This window comes from Perognathus longimembris, chromosome 21, assembly GCF_023159225.1.
Source record: "Perognathus longimembris pacificus isolate PPM17 chromosome 21, ASM2315922v1, whole genome shotgun sequence".
NCBI classification, from domain to species: domain Eukaryota; kingdom Metazoa; phylum Chordata; class Mammalia; order Rodentia; family Heteromyidae; genus Perognathus; species Perognathus longimembris.
The window spans coordinates 33,628,267-33,642,942 of record NC_063181.1 but is presented as its reverse complement, the minus strand read 5'-3'; the positions used below and the strand labels follow the sequence as shown (position 1 = coordinate 33,642,942).

The window sequence follows — 14,676 nt, the reverse complement described above, 5'->3', positions numbered from 1 at the left end:
GCGGCCTCTGGGTTCTGCCCGAGCCGCTCAAGGCCCCACCTGCAGCTGCTTCCCGGGCCGTGTGCGCCGCGCTTTAAAAGCCTCCAGCTGAAGGCTGTGCATCATCAACAGGAGATAAAAAAGCCATCACTCACCGTGCCCAGGAAGAGGTCAAGGATGGAGGGATTGCCTCATGCCGCTGCGCTGGCCGGTGAGGGGCGGGGGAGGGGGGTTCGTAGCAGGGGAAGGCCTGTGCCAGACTCCGGGGATGGAGGGGGGAACTCACAGAGACTGCTGGCATGGGGAAACTGGAGGAAGGGGAAATAGTGCTTCTCCAAGTGGCCACATGCAGACGGTAAGGCTCGTCCTCAGGCTCCAGATACAGCGCTCCCTCCCTGCAGTTACAAAGAAATGGCCGGCCAATGCTGCGGCCCACCCACTGCCCCTGGAGGACCGTGCCAGGAGAGCGAGCTACAGTGATGCCCAGAGAAGGGAGTCAAAGCCACGGGGGCTGCTGGGCCCCTGTTCTTACAGAGGGAAGCCTCAAGTCCACAAAGTGGGAGCAACTGGTGTTCAGGGTCACGCGGATGGCAGTAAGCCTGGGACGGTGACCGAAGTCCTCAGGCCTTCAATTCGTCTGAGCATGGCTTAGGCACCGTTTGCGATGGAAACGGACCTCCCTTACCAAGGCCCCACCCTGAATGAGTTCTCCTCTGGGGGAGCAGACGTAACACTTTGGAGCTCCTAAAGCAGAGGGTGACCTCGACTTTAGGCCACATTCCGCCCCCTTCCTCACAACCGAGGCTGTGTGAATGGGCTATGGGGCTTGGCATATATACGCGGGTTTCTCTCAGACGTCTCACCTTGGTGGCTCTTGCGGTGCCAAGCAAGGACTCAGGCCTCCAAATCGCCTCTGTCAGTCCCAGATGTGCCCAGGCAGGTCTCTCCACTCTGCTCCAACAACACCCTTTTCCTCTGTTAGTTGTTGGTTATGGGACTTGAACTCAGGGCCTGAATACTATCCCTGAACATTTTTGCTCAAGGCTAGCCTTAGCACTGTACCACGTTGAGCCACAGAACCACTTCGTTTACTGGCAGTTAACTGGAGATAGGAGTCTCATGGACTTTCCTGCGCTGGTTGGCTTCAAACTGCAGTCCTCAGATCTCAGCCTCCTGAGTAGCTAGGATAACAGGAGTGAACCACCAGCACCTGACTTTCCATTTCTTTCTTTCTTTCTTTCTTTCTTTCTTTCTTTCTTTCTTTCTTTCTTTCTTTCTTTCTTTCTTTCTTTCTTTCTTTCTTTCTTTTTCTTTTTTTTCCCATCCTGGGGCTTGAACTCAGGGCCTGAGCACTGTCCCAGGCTTCTTTTTGCTCAAGGCTAGCACTCTACCACTTGAGTCACAGCGCCACTTCTGGCTTTTCCTATATATGTGGTGCTGAGGAATCAAACCCAGGGCTTCATGTATGCAAGGCATATCACTAGGCCCAGCCTTCCATTTCTTTTAAGAGTGTCCTTAAGGCTGCTGTTGAGCCAGATGGACTTGGCAAGGGTACCGACAGTAGAAGGACTCACAGGAGAAGTAGATATAACATGAGTGGGCCTGCTTTCAACATCGCCATCAGATCCCTTCCTAGGAAGCACAGGACAAGGGAGTCCCACGGCTCTGTTTCAGCTCTGGGGAGCAGTGCAAGGGCCCTGGGAGCAGCAGGAGCCCGGGGCACGAGTCTATTCCATCAGAAGCCATCTCTGAGCACTGCAGGCTTCTGGAATGGCTTGCTCGGAAGCTGGCCACACACCCTTCCTATCAGAGCTGCTGGAGCTCAGGGTCTGGCTTCCTTCCGTGTGCTCTCTTGGCCGTTCCTCACCATTGTCATCTCCACTCCCAGTGCTCCCCTGTGGACTGACCATTATGAGGAGCCACTGGGCAGGGTGGGGGGCACACCTTCTGCCTTGGGAATCACCCTGATTTGGAAGAGGGGGTGGGGGACTGAGTCTGTCTAAAGGAAGTTGCAGGACTTGTTGGACAGGCTTTCTGTCCCTTCCCACAGTTCTGTACATGTGCTGCCTCACACAGGGGGAGGTCCGTCAGGGAAGATGGTGGGGAGTAAGAGGTGGTTGTTGAGGGACAAGCAGTGCAGATAATGTTCAAGGCCCTGCTGTTGCCATCGTATGGAGAATTATGGCACTCGGATGAAGGAAGGGTGGTGCAGGCCGATTGGCATTCAGAGGCAAGTAGCTGTTGCTGATGTCAGAGGCTGAACTGACTCAGATGGGGTGTGCTGAGTGACCTCCTCCAGTGCCAAGGCTCTCTTCCTCTTCGTTCTTCCAGCGATGAGTTAACTCTCGCTGTCCCTCTGCACAGGAAGGCTGGAGCCACGCGTGGCATGTCTGTTTCTGAACATGGTCTAGACCCAGCGCTGCTTTGATTTGGGGCTGCGGGGAGGGAATGGTCCTGAAGATTGAGCTGAGGGGCTGGGCTCTGTCCCTGAGTGTGTGTGTATGTGTGTGTGTGTGTGTGTGTGTGTGTGTGTGTAAGGTTAGCACGCTATCACTTGAGCCACAGCTCTACTTCTGACTCTTTCACTAAGTCTCATGGACTTTCCTTCCCTGGCTGGCTTTGAACCACAATCCTCAGATCTCATCCTCTTGAGTAGCTAGGATTACAGGCGTGAGCCAGAGTGTGCCCAGATTTCAGCTCTACTTTCTATGAGGGCAGAGACTTGAAGAGAACAGGAGAGGACCACTTCAGGGTTAGGGGGAAAGACAGAGCTTTAGAACATTCATTCATTAAGCCTACACTAATATCCATAGCGTAGCTCTATAGTTAAGACTCAATGGATGAGGTCATACACACAGCACAAACAGCTGTAGGGCTGTTGAGAAGCTCAGGAAATAGAGGGTAGCACACCTGGTTCTTGGAGGAAGGGAGAGAGGGTGGGGTGCGGGAGAGTGTCACGGAAAGAAGGCTTCATGGAGGAGGCGTCTTTGGGGTTCCACTTGGGAAGTATATAAATGGGAGACCGCTGGCTTTATGGCAGAGGAGGGTATGTTTTAGGGATGGGGGAATGGGGGTGTTAAGAGCAGGGCCCTGAGGTTCGATTGCTGGGTGTCCCGGGCCCTTGGGTGGCTCAGGGTGGCTGTGGGCTTGGTGGGCTGCTTGAGGGTGTGGTGGGAGAGAGGGTCAGAGTTGAGGGTGAGAAGGGTGGAGCGGGGCGCTTCCGGCTGGCGGGGGAGGGAGCAGCAGCACCCGCCTCTCTGGTTTCCCCGGCTGGTAGGCAAGCCCGGGTTGTGTGTTCACGCAGCCCTCCAGGGATGCGCTCGCTTTGCCACAGTCGGCAGCCACTCCACTGCTCGCTTCCATAGCAGGAATGCCTTCCATAAATCCTTTCAGATAGACTGGAGGTCCCAAGGAGGTAAAGTACACTGAAAACCTCCAGATGAAGCCTCAGCCTTTTGCTTCTCTCTGTGTGTGTGTGTGTGTGTGTGTGTGTGTGTGTGTGTGTGTGTGAGAGAGAGAGAGAGAGAGAGAGAGAGAGAGAGAGCACATGAGTGCTCAGAACCTCAATCTCTTCCTTTGTGTTTTTGCTCAAGGCTAGTGCTCTGCCATTTCTGGCTGGCTCCACTTCTGGCCGTTTTTTGTTGTTGTTGTTGTTGTTGTTGTTTTGTTTTGGTTTTTGGCCAGTCCTGGGCCTTGACCTCAGGGCCTGAGCACTGTCCCTGGCTTCTTTTTTCCTCAAGGCTTCATATATACAAGGCAAGCACTCTTGCCACTAGGCCATATCCCCAGCCCTGGTTTTTGTTTTTGACAGTCCTGGACTCAGGGCCTGAGCACTGTCCCTGGCTTCTTTTTGCTCAAGGCTAGCACTCTGCCACATGAGCCACAGTGCCACTTCTGGCCATTTTCTATATATGTGGTGCTGGGGAATCGAACCCAGGGCTTCATGTGTAGGAGGCAAGCACTCTTGCCACTAGGCCATATTCCCAGCCCTGTATTTGTTGTTGTTGTTGTTGTTGTTTTTAATATATAAGAGTGTCATAGATTTTTCTACCCAGGGTGGCTTTGAACTGTGATGCTCAGATCTCACCCTTCTGAGCAGTTAGGAATCTGGGTATGAGCTACCAACATCCAGCAAGCCTCAGCTTGTTTAGCACAATCCCAGGGATTCCGGCTTCTCGCCCTGAACTTCCTCTCTAGCAGCAAAATCCTGAGGGGCCTGGGCCAGCCCAGCCCCCTTCCCAGGCAGCCAAAGGATTGCCATCCCTACCAGACGCCCCCTGTACCCCACCTCACCTCACTACTTAGAATTCAAAACCTTCCTCCCTTCTTTCCTCTCTCCCTCTCTTCCTCCCTTCTTTCTTCCATCTTCTCCAGACAGGCTGGCACCATGGAGTTCTAGCTATCCTGGATCCTCCGATTGTAGCCTCTTGAACGCACTCTAGGTGTGTACAATCACACAAAACCTTGTTGTATTTCCTTTTGGATTTCCTTAATGAATAGTTATGACAGTATCACTAAGACTAATGACAATTCCCCTCAGTTTATATCTCCACAAACATGTAGAACTGCCATGTTTTTTGGATGCATAACAAATCCTAGCTTTTCAACAGTAAAGTTATATACAAAACTAAATATACATCCATTAATATGAATTCAAAATGCATTATGCCGGGGCTGGGAATATGGCCTACTGGCAAAGTGCTCGCCTTGTATACATCAAGCCCTGGGTTCGATTCCTCAGCACCACATACAAAGAGAAAAGCAGGAGGTGGCGCTGTGGCTCAAGTGGTAGAGTGCTAGCCTTGAGCAAAAAGAAGCCAGGGACAGTGCTCAGGCCCTGAGTCCAAGCCCCAGGACTGGCAACATAAACAACAACAACAAAAAGCATTATGCAAAGTATGATGGATATGGAAGAAAATAGTGAAGAAGATTCACTACCTATTTCATATTCAGTGACATGTCAATCCAAACCTGTTTGTCAAAATTGACATTTATAGTAAACTTTACCAAACCACAAAAAGAACATACTTCTTTTTTTGCAGATTTACATGAATCATTTAACAAAATAAACTGTATGAAGACACAAAATATGTCTTTACCTGTTAAAGGGCTGTAATATATACTCTTTGAGAGCAAGAAAATGAAATTATAAATAAGTATAACAAATAACAAATATAAATCCACAGAAATAATTTCCTAAGTTAACACATGAGGGGGAAAAGATGAATCTAAAAAAGTACAAAGCACTCACATTCTACCACCACTCGTACGATGTTAGGACATGAATCAGTGAGAATGTTAGTGTTAATTTCTTAAAAATATTAAAAAGTGGGCTGGGAATATGGCCTAGTGGCAAGCACGCTTGCCTCAGATACATGAAGCCCTGGTTCTTTCTTCAACACCACATATATAGAAAATGTCCAGAAGTGGTGCTGTGGCTCAAGCGGCAGAGTGCCAGCCTTGAGCAAATAAGAAGGCAGGGACAGTGCTCAGGCCCTGAGTCCAAGGCCCAGGACTGGCCAAAAAAAAAAAAACATATATATATATATATATATATATATATACACACACATATATATATATGTATATATATGTATATATATGTATATATATATATATATATATATATATATATCCGGGTGCTGGCTCACTCCTGTAATCCTATCTACTCAAGAGGCTGAAATATGAGGATCAAGGTTCAAAGCCAGCCCAGGCAGGAAATTCCATGAGACTCTTATCTCCAATTAACCATCAGAAAACCGGAAGTGCTGCTGTGGCTCAAAAGTGGTAGAGCACTAGCTTTGAGCTGAGGAGCTCAGGGACAGTGCCCAGGCCCAGAGTTCAAGCCCCATGAGCAAATACGTGTGTGTGTGCACACGCGCGCGTGCATAAAAAATAATCCAGCCACTTAATTCCTATGTAGTAATTTAAAATAAATAAGCATGTTTACGTATAAGGTATATTAAAGATATAAACTTTTCCACAAATGAATAGAATAGCTTTTATTCTAATATTCCCTCACTTGAAATAATCCAAATAAAACAAACTGTAACAGAAGTAAATTATAGCACTTCCTTATAGTAGATTGTTACTCAGTAATAAAAAAAATAGCTGGACATTGATGGCGCACCCCTGTAATCCTAGCTACTCCGGAGGTTGAGATCTGATGATCAAGGTACAAAGCCAGACCCAGCAGATAAGTCTATGAAACTCTGATCTCCAATTAACCACCAGAAAATTGTAATTGGTGCAGTGGCTCAAAATGGTAGAACAGCTCCCAGACCCCATGACTGACAAAAAACAAACACACGAAAAAACAACTTTAGTGATGTGAAGCATTATTATTGACTCTCAAGATCATTATTCTGAGGAAAAGAAGAGAGAAAAGAAAACAAGGAAAATGAAATGTATAAATAATTTCACAATTTATAAACAAATCTGTAGGGCTGGCAATATGGCCTAGTGGTAAAGTGCTCATCTCATATACATGAAGCCCTGGGTTCAATTCCTCAGCACCACATATATAGAAAAAGCCGGAAGTGGTGCTGTGGCTCAAGTGGCAGAGTGCTAGCCTTGAACAAAAAGAAGCCAGGGACAGTGCTCAGGCCCTGAGTTCAAGTCCCAGGACTGGCAAAGAAACAAAACCAAACAAAAAAAATAAACAAATCTAAAGTGAAGTCCAACCATATCCTAGGATTGGAGATAGAACCAGTCACAGTGGCTCATTCCTGTAATGCTACTAGCTCAGGAGGTGAACATCAAAAGAACATCAGAAGTCAGTGGTGGCCCCTTCTTCATCCTATACTATGGGAAGAACTCAGGACCATGCCCATGCTAGGCAAGCATTCCACTGCTGAGCCGCACCTGCAGCCCCGTGGCCTCTTCTTATTGCTGATAAAGAAATGAGAGAGGAGCAGACTGGTATACAAAGACACTTCTCCCTAGGAAATAAGACAAAGCTGCTCTAACAGACTTTCAAAGGGGGAGGGGGCGGCAGAGGGGGTTGGTACACACCTATAATCCTAGCTACTCAGGAGGCTGAGATCTGAGGGCCAGCACAAGCAGAAAAGTACTTGAGACTCTTATCTCTAATAAACTACTCAGAAAACATCCTAAGCTACGCGGTGGCTGAAGTGGTGAAGTGCTAGCCTTGAGCACGAAAAGGCTCAGGGACAGTGCCCAAGCCCTGAGTTCAAGCCCCAGGACTGGCACCAAAAAAAAAAATTGTATGACCCTCTAACCTAAAATCTGCCCCACAATTTCTGCCCTATTCAGTCATTTATTTATTGCATAAGCAACTATTAGCCACTATGTCTCTGAGAGAAGGTAACATACTCATTCCCTACTCAAGATCACAGACACCCATAAGCAGCAAAGCCCACGACTATTAGAACAAAATGTCTCACTTTGGTGTAAATTCTACACATTCTCAGAAGCCGTTTGCTTTAGCAGGAAGATCCTATGCAAAACTAGTCGATGGATCTGAAGAGAGATATACATTTTTAAAGAATAAACAAGAAACCTTCTAGGGAAAATAAAGTCAGTTCTGGCTGGGCATTGTGGCCTCTTGCCTAGCTACTTAGGAGGCTAAAATCTGAGGATCAGCGTTTGAAGTGAGCCCAAGAAGCAGTCTGTGAGACTCTCACCTCCAATTAACCAATTAACTACCAAAAAACCTGGAAATGAAGCTGTGGCTCACGTGATAGAGTGCTACTTGAGCAAAAATAAATAAATAAATTAATTAATTAATTAAAAAAATTGGGGGCTGAGGATATGGCCTAGTGGCAAAAGTGCTTGCCTCGTAGACATGAAACCCTGGGTTCAATTCCTCAGCACCACATATATAGAAAATGGCCAGGGGCTGGGAATGTGGCCTAGTGGCAAGAGTGCTTGCCTTGAAAATGGCCAGAAGTGGTGCTGTGGCTCAAGTGGTAGAGTGTTAGCCCTGAGCAAAAAGAAGCCAGGGGCAGTGCTCAGGCCCTGAGTTCAAGGCTCAGGACTGGCCAAAATAAGTAAATAAATATTAGAGATACAACCCAGGCCCTGAGTCCAGCCCCAGGACTGACACACTCACATACACAAAAATTATTTCTGTATAGTGGAGGATATATCAACACACCAGTGTGTGAATGTGTAGGCAGGGCTATGATCAAAGCCAGTCCTGAAGAAAATGCAAGATTCTACCAGAAAAGAAAAAAAAAGTAAATTTATGAATTAATTAATGAGTAAATAAATAATGTTTTGGATGTGGTGGTAAGGTAGTTATTATTACGGTCATTTCATTTGTCCAAACAGACACTCATAGGGTATCTAATAATACACATTAATGTGTAAAGCTTATGTTTCAATAGAGCCCCATAAAGGGGTTGGAAAAAAAACCAAAACTAAATCAAAGACTTATTATTATCACCAAATAGCTGTCCCTGGAACTTTCAACTGAGCAATGCGTCATTACCAGTGCCATTCTTCTGCACCGAGGGTATGGAAGACTACCTTAGGCCAGGCCAGGAAGCATTTCAGAGGACAGGCGCTCAGGACAAGACCCCCAGAGGCCAAGAGCCTGCACCCCACCACCCCCCTAACACAACCCTCCAATTTTGTGGGGGCTTTTTTGGAACAGGGTGTTGTTCTGGCATCCTACCAACATCAGACAGCTTCCTCTGCGCAAGCTGCTTCGCTGTGCCTGGTAAGGGGGCTGTGGACAGGGGATCCCCCAGCTGCGGCCTTTCCCAAGAGCAGCAGCGCAGTACGAGGAAAGGGAAGACAAGCCAGGGCCACGGGGCTCGGCCCCAGTCAGGTCCACCACCCCATTTCCTGCCGCCGAGCCCCCAGCGCCATAGAGACTCTGGGAGGATAGAGGGGCCTCCCCACAGACTCCCCATTGTTCACCGAATTCTGCGCTCCAGATCCCAGCACGAGAGCCAAGGCGGAGCCCGCGCTCGCGGCCTAGGATCTCGTAGCTGCGGATTGCGAGCACTGTACGGAGGGAAAGACCCTTTCTCCACCCCGAAAGCCAGCGCCCACCCCCGCGGACACCGGGGCTCAGGAAGAGCAGGTCCCTGGTCCCCGAGGGGAGCCAGGGCCATGGGGCCCACAGGGCAAGGCGAGCGGCAGTCCAGGGCCACCAGTGCCCGCAGGGGTGGAGGCCAGGCCGCCAGGCCGCCTGGTGCGGGGCCGGCCTCCGGGGCTGAGGACGGGGCCCTGCGCGCGGCCTCCTCCACGGGCACCGCCCGCACGGAGCAGCTCCCCATCGGCCCCCAAGGGAAGCGCAGGACCCCCGGGCCCCCATCTTCTGGTGCGCCCTTCACGACTCAGCAGGAGCCCCGACTGCGCAGGCCCAACTCGGTGAACCCCCAGAGCCCCGGGGGCGAGGAGGGCAGGGACCCCCGGCCTCCCTCTCGCGGGGTCCCTTGCCCTGCCGGGGAGGAGAAGCCGCCCCGGGGCTCCAGTTCCACCAGCAGTGCGGATCACCCCTCCTCTTCCGAGGTGGTGGAGTGGGGAGGCCTCCGAAGACCACGGTGCGGAGCTGCGCCCACCACCGCGCGCGAGGAGGGGAAGCCGGGCCGGATCTCCTCCGACTCCATCGAGAGGGCCCCTGCCCACGCCGCGCCCCCGCGGAGGGCCCAGGGCCGGGGGGCCAGGCCGCCCTCCTTCGGGCCGTGGCCCACCACTGAGGAGGGGTCAGCCCTGCACGTGGCCTTCCCAGTTATCACCCGAGCTGTGCAAGTCCGTGCGAGCCCCCCAAAGGGAGGGCCCCTCAACAAACCTCCTGCTGGGGGTACCCCCAAGGCAGAGGGCGTCAAGCGGGGCCAGGACCGGACCATCTCGCTGACCCCCGCCATTCAACGTCTCCTCAAGGCGCATCCGGGAGGAGATCTCCCCACCCCTGAGCTCCTGGCTGCCGGGGCCAATCCGGCCCCCCAGGACAGGGCGGAGCACACGGTCACCAGCAGTGCGCTCACCACACTCAGCCCCCTGAAGATGGGGTGCTCCCCTGACTGCCGGGCTAGATTTACCTCCCCTGGTCCAGGGCCGGCGCATTAAACAAAACGCTGCCTTGGCCAGGCTGGCAGCAGAGAAGGCAAAACAACGCAGGGAGGACTTGGCCAAGGCGGAGAACACCTGCCATCTCACCGTCACCGGGCTCCATTCCTCGGACAGCAAGCAAGAAGCAGGGGCGCCGCACGACCTTCCGCAGCCCGGCTTCCTTCACCAGCGCAGCCCCGATCCCGGCCTTCGCTCTGCCGAGTTCACGCTGAGCGAACTGTATCCATTTCCAGATGGACGCGCGTGTGCCAGGGCCCCCACCAGCAGCCGTGCAGGACCATCTCACACTTGGGTGCAGCCAGCAACGACCCCCAAACCTGAACCCAGTTTCAGGGCAAAGACTGTGCTGGCATTAAGGAAGTCAGCCCAGCAGGAGAGGAAAATCCAGGAGCACCACGTTGACCGGGAAATGTTGTTCGTAAAGGGCACAAGCAAACCCATTGCGGGATACATCCACCACACAACCCAGGAGAAGAACCAGCAGGATCGTGATGAGGAAAGGGGGAGGCAGCCGAAGGCGCAAGGCCCAGCTCCCACCAACAGCAAAGAACGGGAGGACCGTCAACCCCAGACACCAGGTCCCAGAAAGATCCAGGTGCAAGTGAAGCGAGAGGAAACACCGAGGCAGCTGGGGGAAGACAGGCTGTACCTGAGAGTATGGGCCGCACGAGCCCGCCTGAAGACTGCAATGGAAAACATGATCAGGATTGAGCGCAAGGCACACAGCCAAATGATTCGACAAAGGTGTTGCTGGGAAAACAAAGACACTAAACTGCTCCCAGTAAAAGCAGACAGTAGGAGAGCGAGGGAACAGCATCACGCATTGGAGACTCCGATTCGAGTGTGCATGAGGTCTAAACTGGAAGGTGAGGTACAGAATGAACTTGAGAAACTGATGGAACAGTATGAAAACTCTGAGATAACACGAAGACAATTCCTCAAAGGAAAAGAGTGTTTAGAAGACAGGTGGGATCAACTGAGTTAGCCACAAGGAGGTGCCCAGGACAGCAGAATGATCCACCTTGGAACCAGAGACCAAAGAGAACAAGGAATCAACTAAGCTCTCTCCAAAGAAACAGAGTTTTAGGATCCCATTAGACTTTCCACATCCAGAGAGTCACATCAAGTTAGCTATAATTACACAGAGATATACACCAAGGGCCCACAGGCGGTGGTAGCCATGGCAGCCACCAAGCCAGCGAGCTTTCAGAGTACCTTCGGTGGACTTTAAAGACAGGAACAGGAGCCCACGTCCCAGTCCGCTAAAGGCAGAGACACAACCAGTCACATTGTGGATGGTCCAAAATACCCATGGCAAGCATGAGTACCCCACAAAAGACGCCCCTGATCCCTCCCAGAGAAGAGCATCTGGAAGCCACCCCTTCCCCTACCTGAGAAGAATGTCAATTTTGAAAGTGGCCAAGAGCCTGCCATAGCTATGCCTATCTGTAGACAATTGCCAGGGAAGTGGCGCCATTACTGAACAGGGCAAAGGGATCTGATAACCTTGCACCACCTCCTTTGGATGGCAAACAGGAGGAAGAGGTAGCCCCACCCAGGGGGAGGCAGGACCACCCCTCAGTAGAGCAAGATAGAGCTCTGCACAGCAGCCAAAGCACAGCCGGACAGCGGCCGAGCACCTTGGAATTATGAAACCAAAAGTCTCTAAAATCTCACTGAAAAAAATAAAACTGAACAGGTCCTAAAAGCTGAGTGCTACTTCAGGCTGGGCTAAGAGAAGGATCTCAGGAACTGGCCCCTACAAACCAGGGAGGGCTACTGATACACCACAGTCCCACCTCCACCCGAGCACTGTGAAGAGCGTCTAGGGAGTGGATGACAGCCGCCTTCCACCTGTCACAGCACACAAAGCCACTCCACCTCCCGCCGCAGCCTGAGCTAGTTTGAAGGAAACGCAAGGACTTCAAGTTTGTAAGGCAGAACTTCATTCTGGCCATTCTAACACACTGATTAGAAAATTCATCCTTTCATTTGAGTTGTAAGGTTCAGACAAGCCTGAGTGGGGCAGTCTAGGTAACAGCCACACCCCCATACAGAGAAGGCTTCTGAATCCTACTGCCTCAACCCCTACGCGTAAGCAGTGTGGCTCCCAACCTACAAATACCACAGCGCCTCCTACCTGTGAAACAAGGAACTCCACCTCCCAGTGCCAGCCAGACCTTGGCTACAAGGACAAACTGCAAAATGCAGCTAGAAAGCAGACTCCATGGGCTGGGAATATAGCCTAGTGTCAAGAGTGCTTGTCTTGTATACATGAAGGTCTGGGTCCCATTCCCCAGCACCACATATATAGAAAGCGGCCAGAAGTGGCGCTGTGGCTCAAGTGGCAGAGTGCTAGCCTTGAGCAAAAGGAGCCAGGGACAGTGCTCAGGCCCCGAGTCCAAGACCCAGGACTGGCCAAAAAAAAAAAGCAGAGACTCCACTAGGAGACTGAATAATGGACATTGGGAGACACAAGTTCCCCCCAAAATTGAAGAACCTATTTTTTTTGTTGTTGTTGTTCTTAGTTTTTTTTTTCTTTTTTCCTTCTTTCTTTTTTGTTGTTCTGTTTTTTTTTTAGATTTTTAAAAACCTTTTTTATTTATTAAATTTAATTGACAAGGTGTTGTGTAAAAGGGGTACAGTTACATAATAGGGCAGTGAGTACATTTCTTGTGATATCTTACACCCTCATTTTTCTTTCCCTTCCCTAGATCAAGTAGGCATATATACAATATGTGTATACAATACCCAGTGTACCAAAAACATATACAGTTGTTCTGTTTAATCTTAGATACACAATCTATGATGATTGATAGGCCTCTTTCCTGGTTTTCTGCATGCTTTATTCTGGTTATATTTTTAATTGATCAATTTTCTATTTCTCTTTTTTTCCATTTTTTCCCCAGTCCTAAGGTTTGAACTCAGGGCCTGCCTGAGCACTGTTTCTGAGCTTCTTTTTGCTCAAAGCCAGCACTCTACTACTTGAGCCCCAGTGTCACTTGTGGCCTTTTCTGTTTATGTGGTGCTGAGGAATCGAACCCAGGGCTTCATGCATGCGAGGCAAACACTGTACTACTAAGCCACATTCACAGCCCTTTTTTTCCCCTGATTTTTCCATTTTAATTTTCAAATTTTATACATTAATTTTTTTATTTTTAGATTTTAGGTCTTAGTTTTTTTTCTTCCTTCTGTTTTAAAGTCTGAGCAATTATAGGGCTCTATCATGCATGAGCATGATGACATGAACCAAAGATTAATAGTGAATTCATGGAATTAGAAAGCTAAATGAAGGGCTGGGAATATGGCCTAGTGGTTAAGTACTTGCCTTGTATGTATGAAGCCCTGGGATTGATTCCTCAGCACCACATAAAAAAAAGCCAGAAGTGGCGCTGTGGCTCAAGTGGTAGAGTGCTAGCCTTGAGCAAAAAGAAGCCAGGGACAGTGCCAGGCCCCGAGTTCAAGCCCCAGGACTGGCGCAAAAAAAAAAAAAAAAAAAGCGCTAAATGAATTCCAAGAGAAGGAAAGGGAGTCCAATGAAAAACTAATCATTCAGCTAAAGGATATTAGAGAAGACACAGATAATCAAATCAAGAAAGTAAAGAAGTCCATACAAGACCTAAAACAAAGCCATCACAAGTGATCAATTACAAGTCAGGGAAATAAAAAACAGTAGAGAGTCATGACAGCAGATTAGATGATGTAGAAGTTTCTCTGGAATTGAAGACACAATAGATATTATAGTGAAAGGACAGTAAATGATTCAGAACAAGTCCAAGACCCAAGAAACGTGCTTACAGGAGCTTCCGGACAGCCAGAAGACCTACTTTAAGACTAATCAGTATTGGGCTGGGAATATGGCCTAGTGGCAAGAGCACTTGCCTCCTACACATGAAGCTCTTGGTTCGATTCCCCAGCACCACATATATGGAAAACAGCTCAGGTGGCAGAGTGCTAGCCTTGAGCAGGAAGAAGCCAGGGATAGCGCTCAGGCCCTGAGTCCAAGGCCCAGGACTGGCAAAAAAAAAAAGACTAATCAGTATTGAGGAAGGTCGAGAGCAGAGAACATCCCGATCACGCAAAATGAGGCACATACAGGAGGCCTTTAGAACCCAAACCGAGCAGTCCAGGACAGAACATCCCACTGCTATATTGTTACCTGCACAGGATCAATGGAGACAGGAAAAGATACTCAAAGCTATCAGACAAGAAAGTTCAATTACCTATAAGGGAAAACCATTCAGAATAACTACACATTTCTCAGTCAAGACCAGGAAAGCAAGGAGAGCCTGGAATGAGGGATGCCATGTCTCATCCCTTAACGGCAAACAACTACCAACCAAGAATAGCGAACCCAGCCAAGCTCTCCCTCATGACCAGGGCCACACAACTTCCACCACAAGGCAAAATGGAAACCACTTATTCCCACCAAACCAGCATTACGGAAAATACATAAAGATGTACTACATATAGAAAAGCAACAAAAGCACAATACTGGCAAAGAAATGACCCCTTACCAGAGAACCAGATGACTAGAGTAAGAAATAAGCTTCAGCCTCTAGGAAGGTGGCTAATATAGCTGGAGTTACCAAATCATTCTCAGTCCTACCTCTCAATATTAAGGGACTTAACTCTCCAATTAAGCCACAT

At 49.5% G+C, this 14,676-nt stretch overlaps 1 protein-coding gene across 1 annotated transcript in view; it reads right to left on the bottom strand.

Annotated features, from left to right (window-relative positions):
* Positions 1 to 17: 17 nt before the first annotated feature.
* Lsm1 (LSM1 homolog, mRNA degradation associated) overlaps positions 18 to 14,676 on the bottom strand; it is a 47,482-nt gene continuing 32,823 nt past the window's right edge. The window contains exon 5 of the mRNA XM_048330293.1: positions 18 to 94. The gene's annotated coding sequence lies outside the window, so the exon portion shown is untranslated. The remainder of the gene's footprint in view (positions 95 to 14,676) is intronic.